The following is a 23,413-nucleotide window of genomic DNA, read 5'->3' as shown; positions in this document are numbered from 1 at the left end:
GGAAATTGAAACTGTAATCAAAAATCTTCCAGCAAACAAAAGCCCAGGTCCAGATGGCTTCACAGCTGAATTCTACCAAAAATTTAGAGAAGAGCTAACACCTATCCTGCTCAAATTCTTCCAGAAAATTGCAGAGGAAGGTAAACTTCCAAACTCATTCTATGAGGCCACCATCACCCTAATACCAAAACCTGACAAAGATCCCACAAAAAAAGAAAACTACAGGCCAATATCACTGATGAACATAGATGCAAAAATCCTTAACAAAATTCTAGCAATCAGAATCCAACAACACATTAAAAAGATCATACACCATGACCAAGTGGGCTTTATCCCAGGGATGCAAGTATTCTTCAATATCCGCAAATCAATCAATGTAATACACCACATTAACAAATTGAAAAATAAAAACCATATGATTATCTCAATAGATGCAGAGAAAGCCTTTGACAAAATTCAACATCCATTTATGATCAAAACTCTCCAGAAAGCAGGAATAGAAGGAACATACCTCAACATAATAAAAGCTATAGATGACAAACCCACAGCAAACATTATCCTCAATGGTGAAAAATTGAAAGCATTTCCTCTAAAGTCAGGAATAAGACAAGGGTGCCCACTTTCACCATTACTATTCAACATAGTGTTGGAAGTTTTGGCCACAGCAATCAGAGCAGAAAAAGAAATAAAAGGAATCCAAATTGGAAAATAAGAAGTAAAACTCTCCCTGTTTGCAGATGACATGATCCTTTACATAGAAAACCCTAAAGACTCCACCAGAAAATTACTAGAACTAATCAATGACTATAGTAAAGTTGCAGGATATAAAATCAACACACAGAAATCCCTTGCATTCCTATACACTAATAATGAGAAAACAGAAAGAGAAATTAAGGAAACAATTCCATTCACCATTGCAACGGAAAGAATAAAATACTTAGGAATATACCTACCTAAAGAAACTAAAGACCTATATATAGAAAACTATAAAACACTGGTGAAAGAAATCAAAGAGGACACTAATAGATGGAGAAATATACCATGTTCATGGATTGGAAGAATCAATATAGTGAAAATGAGTATACTACCCAAAGCAATTTATAGATTCAATGCAATCCCTATCAAGCTACCAACAGTATTCTTCACAGAGCTAGAACAAATAATTTCACAATTTGTATGGAAATACAAAAAACCTCGAATAGCCAAAGCGATCTTGAGAAAAAAGAATGGAACTGGAAGAATCAACCTACCTGACTTCAGGCTCTACTACAAAGCTACAGTTATCAAGACAGTATGGTACTGGCACAAAGACAGAAATATAGATCAATGGAACAAAATAGAAAGCCCAGAGATAAATCCACGCAAATATGGACACCTTATCTTTGACAAAGGAGGCAAGAATATACAATGGATTAAAGACAATCTCTTTAACAAGTGGTGCTGGGAAATCTGGTCAACCACTTGTAAAAGAATGAAACTAGAACACTTTCTAATGCCATACACAAAAATAAACTCAAAATGGATTAAAGATCTCAACGTAAGACCAGAAACTATAAAACTCCTAGAGGAGAACATAGGCAAAACACTCTCTGACATACATCACAGCAGGATCCTCTATGACCCACCTCCCAGAATATTGGAAATAAAAGCAAAAATGAACAAATGGGACCTAATTAACCTTAAAAGCTTCTGCACATCAAAGGAAACTATTAGCAAGATGAAAAGACAGCCTTCAGAATGGGAGAAAATAATAGCAAATGAAGCAACTGACAAACATCTAATCTCAAAAATATACAAGCAACTCCTACAGCTCAACTCCAGAAAAATAAATGACCCAATCAAAAAATGGGCCAAAGAACTAAATAGACATTTCTCCAAAGAAGACATGCAGATGGCTAACAAACACATGAAAAGATGCTCAACATCAGTCATTATCAGAGAAATGCAAATCAAAACCACTATGAGGTACCATTTCACACCAGTCAGAATGGCTGCGATCCAAAAGTCTACAAGCAATAAATGCTGGAGAGGGTGTGGAAAAAAGGGAACCCTCTTCCACTGTTGGTGGGAATGCAAACTAGTACAGCCACTCTGGAGAACAGTGTGGAGATTCCTTAAAAAACTGGAAATAGAACTGCCTTATGATCCAGCAATCCCACTGCTGGGCATACACACTGAGGAAACCAGAAGGGAAAGAGACACGTGTACCCCAATGTTCATTGCAGCACTGTTTATAATAGCCAGGACATGGAAGCAACCTAGATGTCCATCAGCAGATGAATGGATAAAAAAGCTGTGGTACGTATACACAATGGAATATTACTCAGCCATTAAAAAGAATAGATTTGAATCAATTCTAATGAGGTGGATGAAACTGGAGCCTATTATACAGAGTGAAGTAAGCCAGAAAGAAAAACACCAATACAGTATACTAACGCATATATATGGAATTTAGAAAGATGGTAACAATAACCCTGTGTACGAGACAGCAAAAGAGACACTGATGTATAGAACAGTCTTATGGACTCTGTGGGAGAGGGAGAGGGTGGGAAGATTTGGGAGAATGGCATTGAAACATGTAAAATATCATGTATGAAAGGAGTTGCCAGTCCAGGTTCGATGCACGATACTGGATTCTTGGGGCTAGTGCACTGGGATGACCCAGAGGGATGGTATGGGGAGGGAGGAGGGAGGATGGTTCAGGATGGGGAACACATGTATACCTGTGGTGGATTCATTTTTATATTTGGCAAAACTAATACAATTTTGTAAAGTTTAAAAATAAAATAAAATAAAAAAAAGAAAAGCAAACAAAAAAGAATGATCAGGAATGACGATGTTACGTAAGTTCATATATATACACATTTTTATAATAATATGATCATTGATTGCTCTATCCATATGTATTAATTTTCAATTTATTCTTATATTTATCAAATATTTGAGTACCTATTATATTCCCATGCTTCCCTGTTGGCTCAAAAAGTAAAGAATCTGCTTGCAAGGAAGGAGACTCAAGTTCAATCCCTGGGTCAGGAAGATCCCATGGAAAAGGAAATGGCAACCCATGTCAGTATTCTTGACTTAGGAGCCTGGTAGGCTACAGTCCATGGGAAAGCAAAATATTAGACATGACTGAGCACATAACACACTTGTGTTTCTAAATATTCAGGGTAAATGCTTAACCTTTCCATAGTAGGAAGATTATTAATTAGGCATACCATTAGCCTTAAAACAGTGCAGGAAATAGTTTAATCACTGAGGAAACAGTAGCAAGCAAAGTGAAATCCATGCTTCTGAAGCTTAAATACAAATAAGGGAAGGCAGATATTAAACAAGTAAGCAAATAATGTATTTTCCAGGTGATAATAATTGCTATAGAGAAAAAATAAAGCAGAATAATAGTGTAGTGGAATTCTTGAATGATGCTTTAAAGAGAGTGTCCAGTGAAGGACCCTCTGATGTAAAATGTGATCAGAAACCTGTATCAAGGAAGGATATAAAAAAAGATGATTCAGGGGAAAGAGAATTCTGGAAAGAGAGAAAGCCAAGCACAGAGAGTGTCAGAGAAAAATTCAAGATCAGCAGATTGGTAGATCTGAGGGACAATAAAGGAGCCAGTGTACTTAGAGAGCTGTTAGTGTGGTAGAACTTGCTGGATGATGTCAGAGATGAATTTTGGTTTTCTGAGGGAGTTGGAGGGTCAGTGAAGGAATATGAGCAAGGAAACAATATGATATCATATAGGTTTTGAAAGTCCAAAATCTGTTACAGTACTTTTATTGAGAAATGATAGTACTAGAGGAAGAGTAGAAGCAGTGAGAGCCCAGATAATAGACTATGCTGTTTTGGCTCATAATGAAAATCAAAATCAGCTACTAAATACATAAAGTCAATGCCTTTGTTTTACTTCCCCTTAAAATCATTATTGAAAAACTGTTCCATCAGTAGAGCAAGCATATTCATACCCTGAAAATTTAACTATGTAGCAATATGTGAAAATTTCAATATTGATTTCCATACAAATTGTTCTTGTATGTCTTTTACATGTAGTGCACTGTCAGGATATGAAGAAAACAATCCAATGATCCGCTGGTTCTTGTTTCTTTTCTTACTGTCTGTCCAGGGGCTCATTGTCCAATATGGAAGACAGCAGCACAGATCTATATAGAAAAAGTCAGATGATGGTATGCACTATCAGTAAAAGCAAATCAAAGTAAAATGAGGAAATAAAAAAGGAGAGGATTGAACTAAACATAGAAACCTATTTATTCAGGTACCTATTCATTCAATGACTATTGTCAGAGACTGTGAAATGTATTAACTGTTCAAAGTTGACTAAGATTGCAGAGTTTAGAAAAGATTCTCAGGCAAAGATTCTACCTGTGACGGCTTACCCTGAGATATAAAGTCATATGGTTGGGTTGGTTGCTTGGAATATTTACTTAGGAGAGTTATAAGTAAGTAGTATATTTGTAAAAAGATTCTGAAACACAGTGGCATAATTCAGGAAAAGGTCAAGTCCAGAGAAGCAGTCCAAGGACCAGGTCCAAAGAACAAAGTGAAAATCCAAGTCAGAAGTCATGCAGATCAGGAACTGGTTAAAACAGAATATGAGGTTTATTAATATAAAAAGAAAGTGATGGCTGTGTGAATGAGGGGCAGGCCTTAAGGTTTAAAGGAGCTGGACTCCACTGGAGAGGTTGTGACTTTGGAATATAACTAGAATCGACAATGTGGGAGAACATTGATTTAAATCAAAATGGATTCCATCCAGAAACAAAATTTAAACATTGATATGTATTCTGAGGATTTCAGGGTATTACCAGAAAAATAGTAAGGGTTCATCAGGTGTAACATATCCAATATTTGTGGGAGGACAGCTGAAGTTAAACTGAGCCAAAGCCACCCAATGAAGGGTTTCAAATGTTAATATTTATGTGTGCATCTTGGTGAATTATTGAATGTTTCAATAAAAATATAAGTGACAAGTTGCTATTTAGGAATATATTTTAGGGTTCAATGTATAAGACAGATCAGAAAGAAGATGAAGAAAGACAAAGCTCCTGTGAAATTGAAAAATTAGGTAACTAAGTACAGGACTAGACTCAAAAGTGGAAAAGAACAAAATTATTAAAAAAAGAAAAGGAAGCAGAGTCAGTGTTATCTAACAAAGGCAGCTATTAATTTTCATCTGGTCAAGCCTTCTAGCCTTCCCCATGGTTATATAAGCTAAGTAAAAGGGATCATGTGTGGTAACAATTTTAGGCCTTCAGGGAATGACTTATGACAGAGGAGAACATGGTAAGCATTCACAGGGAAAAGAGGTAACCTAAAAATAGTAAGGTCTATTCAGGAATGGATGCTTCTCTTCTAGCCCTCCATTTCATCTTACGTATTCTCCTACCATATACCAACCAAGTTATATTCATTAATTTACTTTAGAAATATTGTTTGAGCAAATTACTCTTGCCAGGCATTGTACGGGATCATAGTCATAAGTTGCTCAGTCGTGGCCGACTCTTCGCAACGCCATGGACTGTAACCTACCAGGCTCATCCATCCATGGGATTTTCCAGGAAAGGATACTGGAGTGGGTTGCCATTTCCTTCTCCAGGAGATCTTCCCAACCCAGGGATTGAACCCTGGTCTCCCTCATTGTAGGCAGATGCTTTACCATCTGAGCTACCAGGTAAGTCCTGGATGCTGCTGCTACTGCTGCTAAGTTGCTTCAGTCCTGTCCGACTCTGTGCGACCCCATAGACGGCAGCCCAACAGGCTTCCCCGTCCCTGGGATTCTCCAGGCAAGAACACTGGAGTTGGTTGCCATTTCCTTCTCCAATGCATGAAAGTGAAAAGTGAAAGTGAAGTCGCTCAGTCCTGTCTGACTCTTAGCGACCCCATGGACTGCAGCCTACCAGGCTCCTCCGTCCATGGGATTTTCCAGGCAAGAATACTGGAGTGGGGCGTCATTGCCTTCTCCAAAGTCCTGGATACTTGACTATGGTTGTAAACACTATGATTGGACCCTGTTGCTAAAGTTTAGTTGAGGACACAAATAATAACTATTAAAGCAAAATTGATAAATGCTATGAAAGAAGCAAAATTATCTGAGAGGAAAAAAATGCAGTCATACCTGTGTTAGATTGAGCAGGGATAATGAATCTCTCTTCCACCTTTTTTCTCTTTTTTTTCTCTCTCCCTTTCTAATGTCTCTTCCTACAGAAATTTCAGGAGAAATCAGAAATTGGAAATATGTTTTGGAATCATTTATATATAGATAGTAATTAAAATCATGGAACTGAATCTTAATCATGGGATCAGATAAAATCTAGGTAGAGAATGTATCTAGAGAAGAAAAAACAGACCAAAGATTTGGAACATTTGGACAGTCAGCAGCCCAACTGAGATAAGTTACCCTGGATATTGAGGGATGAATAGGAGACTATGGTATAAGGAAAGGCATGAAACAAACACAAATGAAGAAGTATAAAGAAGTTGGGAGTAGCCTATTTAAAAAAAAAAAAAAAACTGTTTGAAGTTGAGTAAGATAGTAATAATTATGTAACCATTGACTGTGCTAGCATACAGGCCATCAGATGGCCTATGACGACGGCCTATGATTGCTTTTACTTTGTTTCTTTCTTGAGAAACCAATAAAATGGCTATTGGTTTTTGAATGAAGCATGAGGCTAGGCCATCAGCAGAGAATAAAGGTTGGGTGTGACTTGGGACATTTTGAGAAAGATAAGATAGAATATAGAATGGCAAGGTAAAGGTTTTAGGGAGATATAGTAGGAAGGCTAGTAGCAATGCTATCTCAAACAAGGTTTCAAATTTTCACTTTATCTGAAGTTTGAAATACTCAATAAAGAATAAAAAAGAATGGAATGGAACTTTCCCCCTTCTCCCTCATCCTGACCAATATATGTGTTTCATAAAATATCTATTTTTCCCAGCAACATAGGATTTTCCCAGAATACAATGAGACAAAAGAAAAATAAAAATTATCCATCATATTCAACTATTAGTGAAGCTGGAGTTACATAAAATAATTTTGTGAATTGAATTGTAGGCACAATTGCAAATAAAGTTATTATAGGCCCAACTAAAATATGTATATGTAAGATACTAGAGGTCTAAAGCATCAGAAACCAAAAATGTGTGATAAAGTGGCATAGTACAAAATTGTAATTGAGGTCTGCTAGACGTACAAACAGACAAAAAAGAAAAATATATAAATGAAAGAGAACAGAATAATCTTTCTTATAGAATAACCCCACATAATCAGTTCAGTTCAGTTCAGTCGCTCAGTCATGTCCAACTGTTTGCAACCCCATGGCCTACAGCATGCCAGACTTCCCTGTCCATCACCAGCTCCCTGAGCCTACTCAAACTCATGTCCATTGAGTCAGTGATGCCATCTAACCATCTCATCCTCTGTTGTCCCCTCCTTATCCCACCCTTAATCTCTCCTAGCATCAGGGTCTTCTCAAATGAGTCAATTCTTCGCATTAAGTGGACAAAGTATTGGAGTTTCAGCTTCAGCATTAGTCCTATCAATGAATATTCAAGACTGATTTCCTTTAGGATGGACTGGTTGGATCTCCTTGCTGTCCAAGGGACTCTCAAGAGTCTTCTCCAATACCTTAGTTCAAAAGCATCAGTTCTTCGGCACTCAGCCTTCTTTATAGTCCAAATCTCACATCCGTACATGTCTACTGGAAAAGCCATAGCTTTGACTAGATGGACCTTTGTTGGAAAAGAAATGTCTCTGCTTTTTAATATGCTGTCTAGGTTGATCATAACTTTTATTCCAAGTAGCAAGCATCTTTTAATTTCATGGCTGGTGTTCCCCTTTCAAGAAGCATATCTTAGTTCCCCTCCCTTCCTTTGCATATGGGCTAGACTTCAGTTTTTCTAAGTTCTTTAGCTATAGAGTTTGATTCTTCACTGAGAACATGATGGATTTTCTAAAGACTGAAAACATGTTATTCGTGCTAACTCTGTTACCCACATCCTCCCCCAGCCCAAGGCCTCATATAATGTTGGCTCATACAAATAGTACTTATTATAATGGTGGTAGCAAGAAACAAGTTGATCCAAATGAGGTTTGTTTTCTAAAAAAGCCTCTACTCTACATTTTTTCTAAAGAGGGGAGAACAAACAGTAGTTCTGTGTGTTCCATTGGTTTCTACAGACAAAGAAAAATGTACTTAATAGTTCATGTGCTAAGATATATTAACTATGATTTCACCCCCTGACTTCAGGATGATAAAAGGAATGAATCTTTCTGGACACAGAAATGAGAAAACTTCCTTGTGCTATTCTCTGGCTGGATCAATGCAAATCATGATCTGACTGGAGAGTCATTATTCCTAGGGAACCTATAGGGGCACAATTTCCAGTTTACTCTCAAGGAACTATGGGGAATGCTTATCACAAAGGCTGTGCAACTGAAAGAACAATAAATCAACATGAATTTATTGAATACCTTCCTTTTTAAGCCAGTTTACTAGATACCAGTAGATATTGGGATGTGTGGAAGAAAAAATGATAACATGTTTGATTTTAGAGGTAACATTTCAAGTTCTCTTAATTTGAGGAGTTTAATACTGTAGCAAGTATAATCACAGCAATGAAGACAAAATGCAGCCTGAGAATTCTGATAAAACTTCAAAATAACTCAATATTATAGACTGTGATTGGTGAAAAATATTTCACATACAGAGGATAAAACAAATCTCTCATGAAGCAAATCTCTGTTTAAATTGGGGTGGGAGGAGGGAGGAGGGTTCAGGATGGGGAACACATGTATACCTATGACAGATTCATTTTGATATATGGCAAAACCAATACAATATTGTAAAGTTAAATAAAATAAAATAAAAAAAATATATAAGCTTGAAAGGAAAATGTTGAAAAAATAAAAATTCACAAAACACTTCATAGAATTATTAAATTACTAGTAATCCTTATTTGGACTTCTCTAGTGGCTCAAATGGTAAAGAATCTGCCTGCAAAGCATGAGACCCAGGTCGATCCCTGGGTCAGGAAGATCCCCTGCAGAAGGGAATGGCTACCCACTCCAGTATCCGTGCCTAGAGAATCCCATGGACAAAGGAGCATTGTGGGCTGCAATCCATTTGGTCACAAACAGTTGGACAAGACTGAGAGACTAATACAACAACAACACGACCCTTATTTAGGATTATTTATTCCTAAAGTGTTTTGTTTGATTAAAAACAAACATGATTTGTAAGTGTTTGGGATTTCTCTGACACTCCATACATGTTGTTAAACAAAAATTATTTGGATAAACAGTCACAATTATTCTAAACGCTCCAAACATTTATAAGAAAGCAAGATGGCTAAATAAAATAACCTTATCCAGAATCTTGTGTTTGAACTCAAATAAGTTTACCAACAGAGAAAGAGAAACTGAGTTTTTCATCAGCCTTCAAAAATGTTACAACTTTTACAAGTGTCTTTTTGGTACATATTCATCTCTGTGCCTCTAACACCTTACAGATATCTTTTCTGTGGCAAAATTTGGGTTATTCTGAAGACTCTGCTTCTGTGTTTTAACTGCTTAAAGGTTTTCTAAAGTCCTCTTGCCTTTCCTGGTATAGCTTTTTCCCACATTCATTCACTTGACATCTTTCTGTTTTCACTTTGAAATTTATTAGCTATCTATTGTATTTTTTTTGTCTACTCAGATTGAAATTTCTTTTTATTTGGGAAAAGAGAAGGATCCCTATTTTCTATAGCAAAAGCCACAACCTAGATAGTGAAACTGCAATTTAAAATCTGTAATTTTAAATAATTGGCTGGATGTTGCAATGCTACAGAAAGTAGCATGGGTTCAGCTGTTTCTGTGGCTGTTTAGTTTTTCTTTAAAGAAAAACTTATGGTGTTTAAATTTTTTTTTTTAAGTGAATATTATTCTCAAGAGGAAAAAGATAAGCTTGGGAGAAAACACTGATACTGGGAGCAAAGACTACAAGTTAGATATGGAATGGAATTTCAGTTGTACTAATTGCTAGTTGTATAAATTGGGTAATTTGTCATGAAATTGGAAATAAACAGGCTTTTTGAGTCTAAATGCATCATCTTTAAACCAAATGTCATTCAAGTTAATTAATAGGAAAGCAAAGATTCTGTCTTACTTCAAACTATTGAAGAAAAGCATAAGCCTTTCTTAAAATATCAGGGAGACATCAGCTACAAAGCATCCTGAAAATCCTGTTAGAATGTGACTGTCTTTTTGATGAAATTTCCATCCTTCATGGCTGCTCTCACACTGCTTTTGGTTTTCCTCAATGCAGTTCCTTTTCAAATGGCTGCAGCTTTCTTCTCTGGAACTCTCTAATTTCCTGATTTGTCCACTTGTCTGGTCTGTGTCTCTCCAATCTCAAGGAAGCAGGTTTCCCATCTCTTGACTTCTCTAAATCTTCTATTCATCCGTCAGCTCAGCACTCAACTCATCAGAGCAAAGCTGAATTAAGCATCCTGTGAGGTATCTTGAGGAAACAAAGTGATTCTCTTTAGGAAGCCAAATGGGGCAATGTGAGTGCTTACACATTTCTGTATCCTATTACATTTCAGCTCTTCTAATTTTAGTTACCTCATCTATAATGATAATAATAGAATAGTATACAACTTTTCAGAATGTTATTAGGATTTTAAATGTGATCATTCATATAAATATTTTATATTTTATTATTGTCACATAAAAATGGATTAATAAATATTAGTTTTGTGATATCTTGGTCAGTGAATACTTCTGGTCATTAAATCATTTCTTTACTTGGCCTACTAAGATTACCCCACTGACAAATTCTAGTAACTTTGTGGAAGTCATTTTCATTCTTTGTTTAAAGCTTTCTTCCATGTTTCTAAGTTCTTGGACACCTCGAAATTTAAATTAAAATGATTATCTAAGCCAAGTAGATGACTATGATTTCCCAATGAAATCATCAAATTCTTATATGAATTCTGTTCATTTGTGCTTCCCTCTATAATTTGGATTTTCTTATAATTAAAAACAATTGTTTTAGCATGAATTAAATATCTCAAATACAAATTCCTCCTTTTTGGAAGATACATGAGCTTTGATATTCTTTAGCCTTGATATTCTCAGGCATTATTTAATCACAATTTTCTGTATTGGATTAAATCATAATTTTCTATATTGGATTGTCCCCAAGTCCTATGTATATCTAAGTTGGATCCATGGAGAAATGCTCCCACTTGCAGAGTGCTAGCAAGCTTCATGGGAGAAGGAAATGGCAACCCACTCCAGTACTCTTGCCTGGAAAATCCCATGGAGGGAGGAGCCTGGTAAGCTACAGTCCATGGGGTTGTGAAGAGTCAGATACGACTGAATGACTTTACTTTCACTTTTCACTCTCATGCATTGGAGAAGGAAATGGCAACCCACTCCAGTATTCTTGCCTGGAGAATCCCAGGGACAGAGGAGCCTGGTGGGCTGCTGTCTATGGGGTTGCACAGGGTGGGACATGACTGAAGCAACTCAGCAGCAGCAGCAGCAAACTTCATGATACTATGTACTCCAGTGTGCTAACTCAGATTGTGCATTGAAGACAACTCAATTTCTAAGCATTTCTATCAATCAAACCAAATGGTTAATTCAGTAAATTTTTGTAGACTCAGGGACTATAGCTTCACATCCTTTGATAAGATGAACAAAGATTAAGTACACTGAAATATGGAGAAACTCCCAGAATTAACAATACCTTCTTTACATTGCACATGTGCCAGTATGAATAGGTAATATGTAAGAAGAGTTCTATATTTTCTTTTTCTATTTCACAAAACAGATTTACTCCAATTTCATGGCTTGTATAGCTTGATGACTCTGCCTGATAGATGATATATTTGATCATATTGCAAATACAGTTTCTCTACACTGATAACCCATAATGAAATATTATTTCCTTCTAAATGAAAAGAACTGAATATATCTTCCATTCTGATTGCTTAAGTACTTTGATAAAGCATGGAATCTATTATGCAGGTGCTCTAAGAATGAGACTTGAAACGGCAACCCACTCCAGTATTCTTGCCTGAAGAATCTCATGGACAGAGAAGCCTGGTGGGCTGCCGTCCTCTATGGGGTCACATAGAGTCGGACACGACTGAAGCGACTTAGCAGCAGCAGCAGCAAGGTAGAAATTCTCTAAAGCCCAATATTTGATTATTAAAAAAAAAAACACATTATCTGATTGTAGTTCTAAAAACTATATAACTTAAAATCCTGATTTTTTTTCTATTTATTGCAATATGGAGTGACTTTGTTTAAATAAAATGTACTCAAAAAGAGAAATTACTTCTAATGCTAGTTAAGAAATTTTGCTTAAATACATCTTTAAAGAGTAAAAACAACTTTGCTATCTTTCAAGCAATTGTTCTAGGTAGTATTATGCTTTCACATATTAAATGGAAACCTATAATATGTGGACACATTTGTTTCAAAAAAACCAAAAGCACTACGAGCAATAAGAGGAAATTTTGTTCATTTTGGCTTTCTGTATTACTGATATATAAGTTAATTATACTTTAAAATTGTATACCAAATAAACATGAAAAAAATATCTGAGTTCAAGATTATTTTTAGTGATTAAATATTGGCTAAATAACTCAGCCTTGTAAATCTTATATATTTTGTTTTATAAATGTTTTAAAATTAATTCAAATAGTGACTGAAAACAGCAAAGAAGAAAATTTTGTGTTTTCAGTTGCATGTGAACATCAAATTGTCCATGTAAAGATTGACTTGATTAATCTGTTCTCCCATTAGTCAATTACTTATCTGCCCTTTGTAAATGGTATTCGCTTTCTCCAAAGATTTTAACTCTATGAAGAGTTGCCACTCGTGATATTTCAACACATTGGATTGTGTGCTGCAAAACAAGTAAAGTACTGAAGAGCCCCAATAATGAACTAAATAGCGTATAAAAATGCATCAAGTGTTTCTTGACGCTGGCTCCATGGTTAGTAGAGTATTACTTGAGTCAACCCTGGACAACAGATAACAATTTAGGAAAGGAAATTTTTGGCACAGGAAATTCAAATGCTATACTTTCATTGCTGAAAAGCAGATTTTAGCTTCTGATTTGATATTTGAGATAGTATATATCAAAGTGATGAAGGAAGTAGGCTTTTAGACTCATTTGGTTTTGATTCTTAGTTCTGTCACTTAAGCAATATAGAATAAATTACCTAAAGTTTACTTATCTGTAGTTTAATGCACATGCCAAAGCTCAAAAGTACTGCAAATAAAGTATTTAGGATTAGTATTTAAAGCATTCAGTATTAGCAATTAAAATATTTAGTATGATGGACATTGTACATATAAGAGCTAAAAACAAGTAGCTAGTATTTATTAATATGTAATATTGTGTACATATTAAATGTGTATATATTTCTTTCTTCTAGATATTTGTTGCAGGATAGGTTCCCTAGAAGCAAAATCTGAGAAAGAGATCAGAGTTCAGGAAATGTATTAGGGAGTAGCGTCAGAATCAGCACCTATAAGGAAAGGGATGGACATGGAAGCAGGCAGTGGGAGAAGCTCTGAGGCAGTATAGTCACAGCAAAGTTTCAGTCAAGTCCATGGGCAGCACTGCAACTGGGATGGCCCTTCAGAGTTTCCTCTTGTGGGGAGGGGACTGGATCTCTGTACTGTATTGTGTGTGTGTGTGTGTGTGTTAGTTGCTTAGTCACGTCCAACTCTTTGCAACCCCATAGACCGCAGCCCACCAGGCCCCCGTCCATGGGATTCTCCAGCCAAGAACACTGGAGTGGGTCGCCATTTCCTTCTCCAAAAGAAACTATAGAAAGAAAGTGAAGTCGCTCAGTCGTGTCCGACTGTTTGCGACCCCATGGACTGTAGCCTACCAGGCTCCTCCATCCATGGAATTTTCCAGGCAAGAATACCGGAGTGGGTTGCCATTTCCTTCTCCAACTGTACTGTATTTATACCAGTCAGTTGGATATAGGCTTCTCCAGGAAGGACATATCTATGACCTTGAGCAATGTACCTCTTTTCAATGAAGAACAGTTCCCTGAAATGACTTACAGCTGAGTATTATCTTTGGCGTGGGCATTCCCAACAGGTGGAATGAGTCCTTCTTAAGGGCCATCCAAGCAGGAAACCACAACACCCATTACAAAGGTGCAATTCCTCATGGGCTGTTGTTCTGCTACTTGTTCAGAAACTAAATGTGTTTCTTCTGTTTTTGTGAGTTTTTTGTTTTTTAATTTCATTTTTTTAGGACTGTCCATGGCTGTACCTCTTTCAGAATCAATGAAGAAAGGTAAATTTGTTATGTTTCTTGTATATGTTGGGCATGGATATGGGTTTACAAATGTTTTTTGGAACATTTTGGACAGCGATACGCTAGTCAGTGTTGACAGATGAGCAATACTCAACTAAAATGCATATTGTAAATGAAAGGAAACTTGCAAGTAAGTGAAGTAATTAAGGAGAAACTGATATTATCTGATCTAGAAAGGAAACTTTGCTTGGGCTTTGAGAGCAAAGATTGTTCATCATCATTGGCCACAGAAAAGAAAAAACTGTTTTTTGGGTTTTTTTTTTCCCATAACGCATCATCAATTCAATGCACATGAGTTTGAGTAAGCTCTGGGAGTTGGTGATGGACAGGGAAGCCTGTCGTGCTGCAGTCCATGGGGTTGCAAAGAGTCGGACATACTGAGCAACTGAACCAACTTAATAACAAGAAGGTCAGTTGTGTGTGCACAGGGGAGGATAATAGGACAAACCAAATGGTGTTTAGCAACATTAAGAGAAAAGGAAATTGTTAGCAGGACACATGTTTAAAAATCTCCCTATTTTCCACGGAGGAGTTGGAAAATCAAGCCACAGGGCCTCCTTCATGGACTCTGTATAAGTAGTTTCAGATTTTTCTGTTGAGACAAAAGCAATTAATGTGATTTAGCTATCATAAATCCTATTATAATATTTCTTTTAAATTTTAATTTATCAGAGATGATTGTGACTATCTCAGATTCAGTAAGGTCTCTATATTTCTAGATCAAATAACTATAGACAATGGGTGGGATCATGTCACCTTCTTGTGGAAGCTCTCTTGCGGTAAATGATGCATAAGAGTGATGGGGTTCCCAGTGGTGGGGAAGCTGTCTCAGTAATTGTTTATTTTGTTGCATTAACTACTGATGGCCAAACTGAAACTGTATCCTGCCTATTCTATATATAGGCAAAGATCTAAGGTGTGAGTATATGTTGCAATATGGAAGTGAGTAACTGAGAGAGAAAAGTTTAGAATGTATATTACAATACGATTCTCATCTGTTTGGCATAATTTAAATCATGCTTCTTTATGAAATAAAGAAAACAATATGATGTATAAGATTACAAAGTAACTTCCCCCAATATACTGTGCCTGAAATGAAAGAAAGCCTGTTTCCCAAATAAAATAATAAAATGTGAGTATATATTTATCCATATATGTGGGAGTGTGTTTATGTGTGCATATATTCCAGTATATATTTTTAAATTACAGAATAGCATTGTTTTCACCTATTCAAGTTTTACTTCTTACTATACAGTGACTGGAGAAGGCAATGGCACCCCACTCCAGTACTCTTGCCTGGAAAATCCCATGGGCAGAGGAGCCTAGTGGGCTGCAGTCCATGGGGTCGCGAAGAGTCGGACACGACTGAGCGACTTCACTTTCACTTTTTACTTTCATGCATTGGAGAAGGAAATGGCAACCCACTCCAGTGTTCTTGCCTGGAGAATCCCAGGGACAGGGGAGCCTGGTGGCTTGCTGTCTATGGGGTCGCACAGTCAGACACGACTGAAGTGACTTACCTTATACAGTAAAGCTTTGTATTTTTCATTGATTTAGTTGTAATATATCCATATCATTCATTATTTTACTGCCTACCATACTGGACAAGTAGTTGTGCAACGTTGGTCAAATATAAATACAGACTTCATTTAGAAATTAGAAATCTAGAAATTTGGTAGTTGGTTGCCTGAGAATCTGTATCTCAAATATAAATATATTTTTAAAACAGCTATTGAACTTTTTAACCTATAGCAAATGCTTAATCTGTCTATACATCCTAGTCCAAAAATAAATTGACACATTTTAGTAGGCTCTTGATCTATAGAAAAATATATGATGGAATATTTTTGTTTTATTTGTAAGTCAATTAGACATTGATTATAACACTGTGGCACCATTGCAAGTTTTATTGTCACCGTTCTGGCTTAGCAAGCTTATATGATGCCTTATATGTTGTAGCAGTTTTTGGTTTAATATTTGGAATTAATTTCTGAAACAGCTTAGGCTAAGCACTCAGCCTGTCATTTTTCTAAATCTGATAGGATGGAATAGTAAGTAGCTGAAATATTCTAGAGCTATATTACAAGCTTCAGTGATAACAGGGGTCCACGATTCATTTTCAAAGCAAAGTTTCTTTCCTAATATATCTGATGTATCACTTTTTATTGGCAATTTTCATATCTGAGTTGGCAACCCTGCCATTTGTTTTTATTGTTATTGTTTTCTTTTTGTGGAAAAGATAAACAAAACTAGTTCAGGGCCTTTGGTTGTTTATATCTTTAGCCAGTTCCTAGCACTGCTCCCCTCCTTTGCTGGGTTCCTTTCTTGCCAATCTTTTCTTGGGCACCTGATTTCTGAGCAGATGCTCTTTTTAATCTCATCTCATCTTAATTTTAAATATTTATTCATCAAATGTTTCCAGTCTCCAGTAAACTAGGAATTGGTTTTTGTATTGCTTTTGTGGCACTTGTTGGACTGTGGTCTTATAATTTACATGTCTGTCTCCAAATTATTCTTAGCTTGAAGGGAGCAAAGATTGTATTTTTGTCATCTCTACAGAACCAGACTTTCAGCACAAAACTTAGCATAGTCTAAATACTCAATAACTTTTGATTAAAGAAATAAGCAATTACAGAACATGACTGCAGAACTGGAATCTTAATGGATAGAAATTTAAGAAATTAAGACCACAGAGAATGGCATAATGCTGTATTATTTGTTCGGAGAGAATTATATTAAAAGAGTTATCATTTTCAGAGGGAATCAGAGATTCTATTCTTTTTTTGTCTCTTTAGATAAGTCTGATTAGACTGTGCATTATGACACATAAAAATCAAGGTCACCAGATCAGAATTCTTTTTCTAATTCTTCAAGAATATTCATCCACATTCATGTTTGACCTAATACGTCCTGCGTTCTTTTCCACAGTTTTCTCTCTTCTCCTGACTCTAGGCTCTTAATTCTATATCTTACTCAAGCCTATCTCCTTTTCTGATGATGCGTTTGCTATCTTTTATTCAAGTTACTGCGTTTACTTCAGATCCTCCCACTCTTCCTCTATTCTAGCTTTCTTTAGTGTTTTTTTCTTCCTTCTCTTAGTTTCAGCAAATGCATAACTCAGCTCATAGATTGTCTCTGAGTCACTACTTCATCTCTCAAGTTTGTTTTCAAACTACGAGGCCAGGGAAGGGAATTCAAGCTATCAAATATAACCATGCTATTGGCTTACTTCCCTCATAGCTCAGTCAGTAAACAATCCGCCTGCAATGAAGGATACCCAGCTTCGATTCCTGGGCTGGGAAGGTACTCTGGAGAAGGAAATGGCAACCCACTCCAGTATTCTTGCCTGGAAAATCCCATGGAGGGAAGAGCCTGGCAGGCTACAGTCCACAGGGTCACAAGAGTTGACATGATTTAGTGACTGAACCACCACATTGGGTTACTTAAAGCTTGGAACCTGCATTCCTGTAAAGGAATCCTATCTATGAGTTTTTTCCCAACTCCAGTATGATCTGTATGTTTAACAAATAACATACTTCAGTCCCTAACTTTTTTTTTTTTTTTTCCTGGTGCCAAACCAGTAAAATCTATGCTTTCAAAAGTATAGGAAGAATCAGAAAAGATGAATACAGAACCATATTTTTAGGCAAATCCCTCCAGTTGATGTATATACCTCTGTAGAAACTAAAGAACAGGATTCTATGTGATCTCCCAGATAGTGGTGAAATGCTTATGAGTCCTGAATCAGAAAGTCTGATAGTAATTCTCAGCTATGCTCTTAACTTGCTGATGACCTTTGACAAGGGGTGCACTTTTTTTGTATGTCATTTGCCTCATAGGATTGTGGAGAATATAGATATATAAATTCATGTGAATTCCTTCACTGTTACATAAAAGGTACTCAGTTAAATATGGGCTATGAGCCGACTCATTGGAAAAGACCCTGTAGCTGAGAAAGACAAAGGGCAGGAGGAGAAGGGAGTGACAGAGAATGAGATGGCTGGATGGCCTCACTGATTCAATGGAAATGAGTTTGAGTAAATTCTGGGAGAAAGTGAAGGACAGGGAACCCTGGCATGCTGCAGTACATAGGGTCACAAAGAGTAAGACACAATTTAGTGACTAAATAACAACAGCCCTTAGTATTACAATTTCTACTAGAAAAATGTTTTTGATCTATTCTCTAGAATTGTTCTTAAGCAATTTTCTAGACCAACTATAATAGTACTGGCAAGAAATATGCTTCTAATTCTTATAAAAAATTTCCAAACTTCAATTTGCAACTGTGCTCTCGTATTGTTCAACAGGTACTGGTGTTTCTTAAACCAGAGGTCTTCAAAAAAAGCCAGAGGTTGGTGATTAATAGAGTTTGCCTTCTTGGACCAAACTGTTTCAAAAATTGCCTCTAACAAAAACAGTATTTTTCTGTTCTCTGAACGTAATTAGAACTTTTAGCAGCTGAATAATATATTTACATTAACATCATTATTTCCTAATTTAGCCCAGTCCTATGCCATCAAATTTATACCTTCTTAATAACTGTAAGGCCCATTCACTCTAAGGTGATCTCCAATTTATATCTACTTGTGAGGATGAAGCTGTATATTATTGACAGTGATCTGTATTTCCACTTTGAAGAGTGAAAAAAAAGAGAAAAGACTCCCAAATTAAATACAAATTAAATAGAAGAAAATATATGGTAATGGTAAGAGTAGAAATAAATGAAATAGGAAAAAATAAAGAAAAATGAAAACTCAAAGTTTTGTTATGTGAAAGGATTAATATTATTGAAAAATCTTATCATTAGCAAGATTGAAATAAACAAGAGGGAAGGCACAAGCTACCAATAACTGGAATGAATGTATAACCAATGATCCTATAGACATTCAAAACAATAGAGAAACATTATAAACAATTTGATAGCAATAGACTTGACAGTTTTATTAAATAGGGTCCTGGGAAACAGAGTTACTTAAACTGATCAAAAAATGTAATCTGTTAAAAGGAACTGAAAATTATTAATACATCCACAAATAAACCTATTCATTTCAGTTCAGTTCAGTCGCTCAGTCGTGTCTGACTCTTTGCGACCCCATGAATTGCAGCACGCCAGGCCTCCCTGTCCATCACCAACTCCCGGAGTTCACTCAGACTCACGTCCATTGAGTCAGTGATAGACCCTGCTAATATTACTGGTGAATTGAACAGTTGCTGATTTTATTTTTTTGGGGGGAGGCTCCAAAATCACTGCAGATGGTGATTGCAGCCATGAAATTACTTACTCCTTGGAAGGAAAGTTATGACCAACCTAGACAGCATATTAAAAAGCAGAGACATTACTTTGTCAACAAAGGTCCGTCTAGTCAAGGATATGGTTTTTCCAGTAGTCATGTATGGATGTGAGAGTTGAATTATAAAGAAATCTGAGCACTGAATAATTGATGCTTTTTAACCGTGGTGTTGGAAAAGACTCTTTGTACCTTGGGCTGCAAGGAGATCCAACCAGTCCATTCTAAAGGAGATCAGTCCTGAGTGTTCATTGGAAGCACTGATGTTGAAGCTGAAACTCCAATGCTTTGGCCACCTGATACGAAGAGCTGACTCATTTGAAAAGACCCTGATGCTGGGAAAGATTGAGAGCAGGAGGAGAAGGGGAGGATAGAGGATGAGATGGTTGAATGGCATCACCAACTCAATGGACATGGGTTTGGGTAGACTCCGGCACTTGGTGATGGACAGGGAGGCCTAGCATGCTGCGGTTCATGGGGTCACAAAGAGTTGGACACGACTGAGAGACTGAACTGAACTGAATACCAAATATTTCGGAGATTTCCAATTGTATACAGACTTTCACAAAATGAAGACACAAATACTATCATTTCATAAGGGTATGATAACTTTATGCAAGTTACTTGTTTTTTCACACCTCATTTTCCTCACCCCAAAAATGTAAAACTGATATCTCACAGAATTCTTGGGAAGACTAAAGAAATAGCATGCCAATATGATTGCTATATATGCCTGGAGCACATTTGGTGCTGTTTAATTTGAATTTTTATCTGCAAGTCTATTCAGATAGGAAGAATAAGACACCTGTAAACAGTACCTATGTTTGAGTTTTTATATAAACATTTTGGTAGGCATATTGACAATTGATTAAAATTGTTTTCTCATGTAGTATAGTATAGTTATATACTCCTTTACATAGCTCCTTTCTCTTCTTTAGGAAAAATTAATAAAGTTTTTTTTTCTTTTTCCAAAAGTTTGATCTCTTCATTTTATTATCCATGAAAATAAAGAAGCATTTTTCAAACCTGTCTTTGCTTACTTCTTTCAGTCATATATTTGACTATATTTATTCATTCTCAAGGCATTGAGATGTGTTTGACTTGTGGTAATTTAGGACTCCTACTGATTTTACTTCTAGTCAGGTTTTCATTCATGATTTTTCTCCTGTTATGATTAAAATAGAGTCCAGAGCATTAAGCATATGTGGTTCAATGATTTTCTTTACTCATCTTTCTTCTTTCACATCTGGATGGAAAGAGCAGCTCTTCCTCACCATATGCTTTTGCTTGGTTTGTTTTTCTTAATTGTCCTGAATTCATTTGGGGCTAGAATAAACATACTCACATACGTAGATATAGAGAGAAACTTTAAAGTATTAGCACTTTCACTGATATATGGTAAGCACTAGGATACCAAATTGTCTGCAAAATATTTACTATTGCTGAATTTCTTTGAAGTGTATACATAATGAACCCATTCCAGGAAGATACAGACATTATAGCTGGCTTCTATTCTCTATACTAGCTTTTTCCAGTTGAACATACATATCTATAATTGTTTGTCAATGTCTTAAGTTAGATTATTACAGACAAAATGGCCTCCTTGGTAATTTTCCATAAGTTCCCTGAAAACTCAAGAGCATTGAAAAAAGATTTTGACATTTTTGTTCCTTCTATGAAAAAAAAATCTATAGCATAAGGTTGTATATAGATTGTGCCTCTTTTAATATTGTTATTATTGCCTTCATTACTAATAATTTTCTCCCATGAGGTTGTATGGAAGAAATAAAGGAGAAGTGAGCCTGAAATTTCAACAAAGATGAGAGTACATAGCGCATAATGTGCCTTTTCATATTTGATTTAATTCTGACAATGAAACTTAAAAGGCAAATATTATCGACAGTTTCATAGCAAAAAAAGTGGTACAGAGAAGTCAGTCAATTTGCTTAAGATCACACAACCTTTAAAGGGCAGGATCAAGATTCAAAGTTAGGCCTTTTGACTCTGGAGTTTATAATACTTTTCTCTAAATCACTACTTGTTTGAAGGACTTTGAACAAATGATACTGAATTATAGTAGACCCAGCAATAACACTTTGTTTCATGCTGTGTCAAATGACTATCTTTGTGATATATAAAACAACATGACACAACTGTCATATAGTCATTTTAAAATATTTTTAAAGCCACCACAAAATTGCTTTTCATACTTTCTATTGTGAATAATGACAAAGACATTAACTTTTGAAGTGTTAAATTACATGTATACCCACGCTGTGTGTACATTCGTGTAAAATCTATTTTATGTAAAATAGATAATACATAGATCTAATATATTTCAGATGGCATTGTTTTCACTAGATTGAACTGTCATCTGTTCTAATAACATGAAACTCTTATTCTACTGCAGTATCACAAACATCTACACTATGTTTTTCTGACAAGCTATATTTTTAAGTTTCATTCTTGAAACTTCAAAAATTGATACTAATTCTTTTCAAGACAATGTGTTCAACACAGTGCAGCAAACATTGCTTTTATTTTTACCTTGTAGCATGAGTAGAAGAATTCCAGGTGATATAGTTCTGATATAAACTATCTCTGCTCATAACTCAGAAGCTTATAGAATACTTTGATAGTTATGCAAACATGTTAGATTTGAGTCAAAAATTGTCATGGCATATATCCATGAATACATTCATATTTGAAAACTGTATGTTCCTCTCTACAATTCAGGATTTTAAATACTGTGGTTCCTGCTTCAAGTCTATTTTAAAAATTCTCTTATTTTTAAGTATGCATTTATATATATATATATATATATATATATATATATATATATATATATGCTGCTAAGTTGCTTCAGTTGTGTCCGACTCTGTGAGACCCCATAGATGGCAGCCCACCAGGCTCCCCCGTCTCTGGGATTCTCCAGGCAAGAATACTGGAGTGGGCTGCCATTTCCTTCTCCAATGCATGAAAATGAAAAATGAAAGTGAAGTCGCCCAGTCATGTCTGACTCTTTGTGACCCCATGGACTGCAGCCTACCAGGCTCTTCCATCCATGGGATTTTCCAGGCAAGAGTACTGGAGTGGGGTGCCATTGCCTTCACATATATATATATATGCACACATATTGGTAATTGCATTGTATTCTTTTACTCTGAGCAAAGTAGTATTTGTGATTCATTTTATGGAGACTACTGGTCTTATATAAACTTTCTATTCCTGTTCAGTCTGACTGTATGGACTAAAAATCATTTATGCCTTCATTTTGTTACTCAGCTTAATCCAAATGCAAACTAAAAAATTATCTGAAATATGAACATGGAGAATACATGAAATTTAAAGTGAATATTTATAAAAATACACATTAGTTTTTCACTAACATCTCTATGTACATGAAACAAATGCACAATCACCCATATTTGTACATATAAATGTGTGTGTGTGCTCAGTCGTTAAGCCAGGTTCACTTCTTTACGACCCCCTAGACTATAGCCTACCAGGCTCCTCTGTGCATGGAATTTTCCAGGCAAGAATATTGGAGTGAATTGCCATTTCCTACTCCAGGGGATCTTCCTGACCCAGGATTGAAAGCATGGATCTTGCCTCTCCTGCATTGGTAGGTGGATTCTTTATCACTATGCTACCTGGGAATCCCACGTATATACATACACATGTATAAATTAGCTACAAATGTTAATATTTGCTAATATTTATCTTGTAACTACTATGTGATGGGTATAAATTGAGATTATG

Source organism: Bubalus kerabau, chromosome 6 (assembly GCF_029407905.1).
Source record: "Bubalus kerabau isolate K-KA32 ecotype Philippines breed swamp buffalo chromosome 6, PCC_UOA_SB_1v2, whole genome shotgun sequence".
Lineage (NCBI taxonomy): Eukaryota > Metazoa > Chordata > Mammalia > Artiodactyla > Bovidae > Bubalus > Bubalus kerabau.
The sequence above is the reverse complement of the archived record's forward strand: the minus strand, read 5'-3'. Positions refer to the sequence as shown.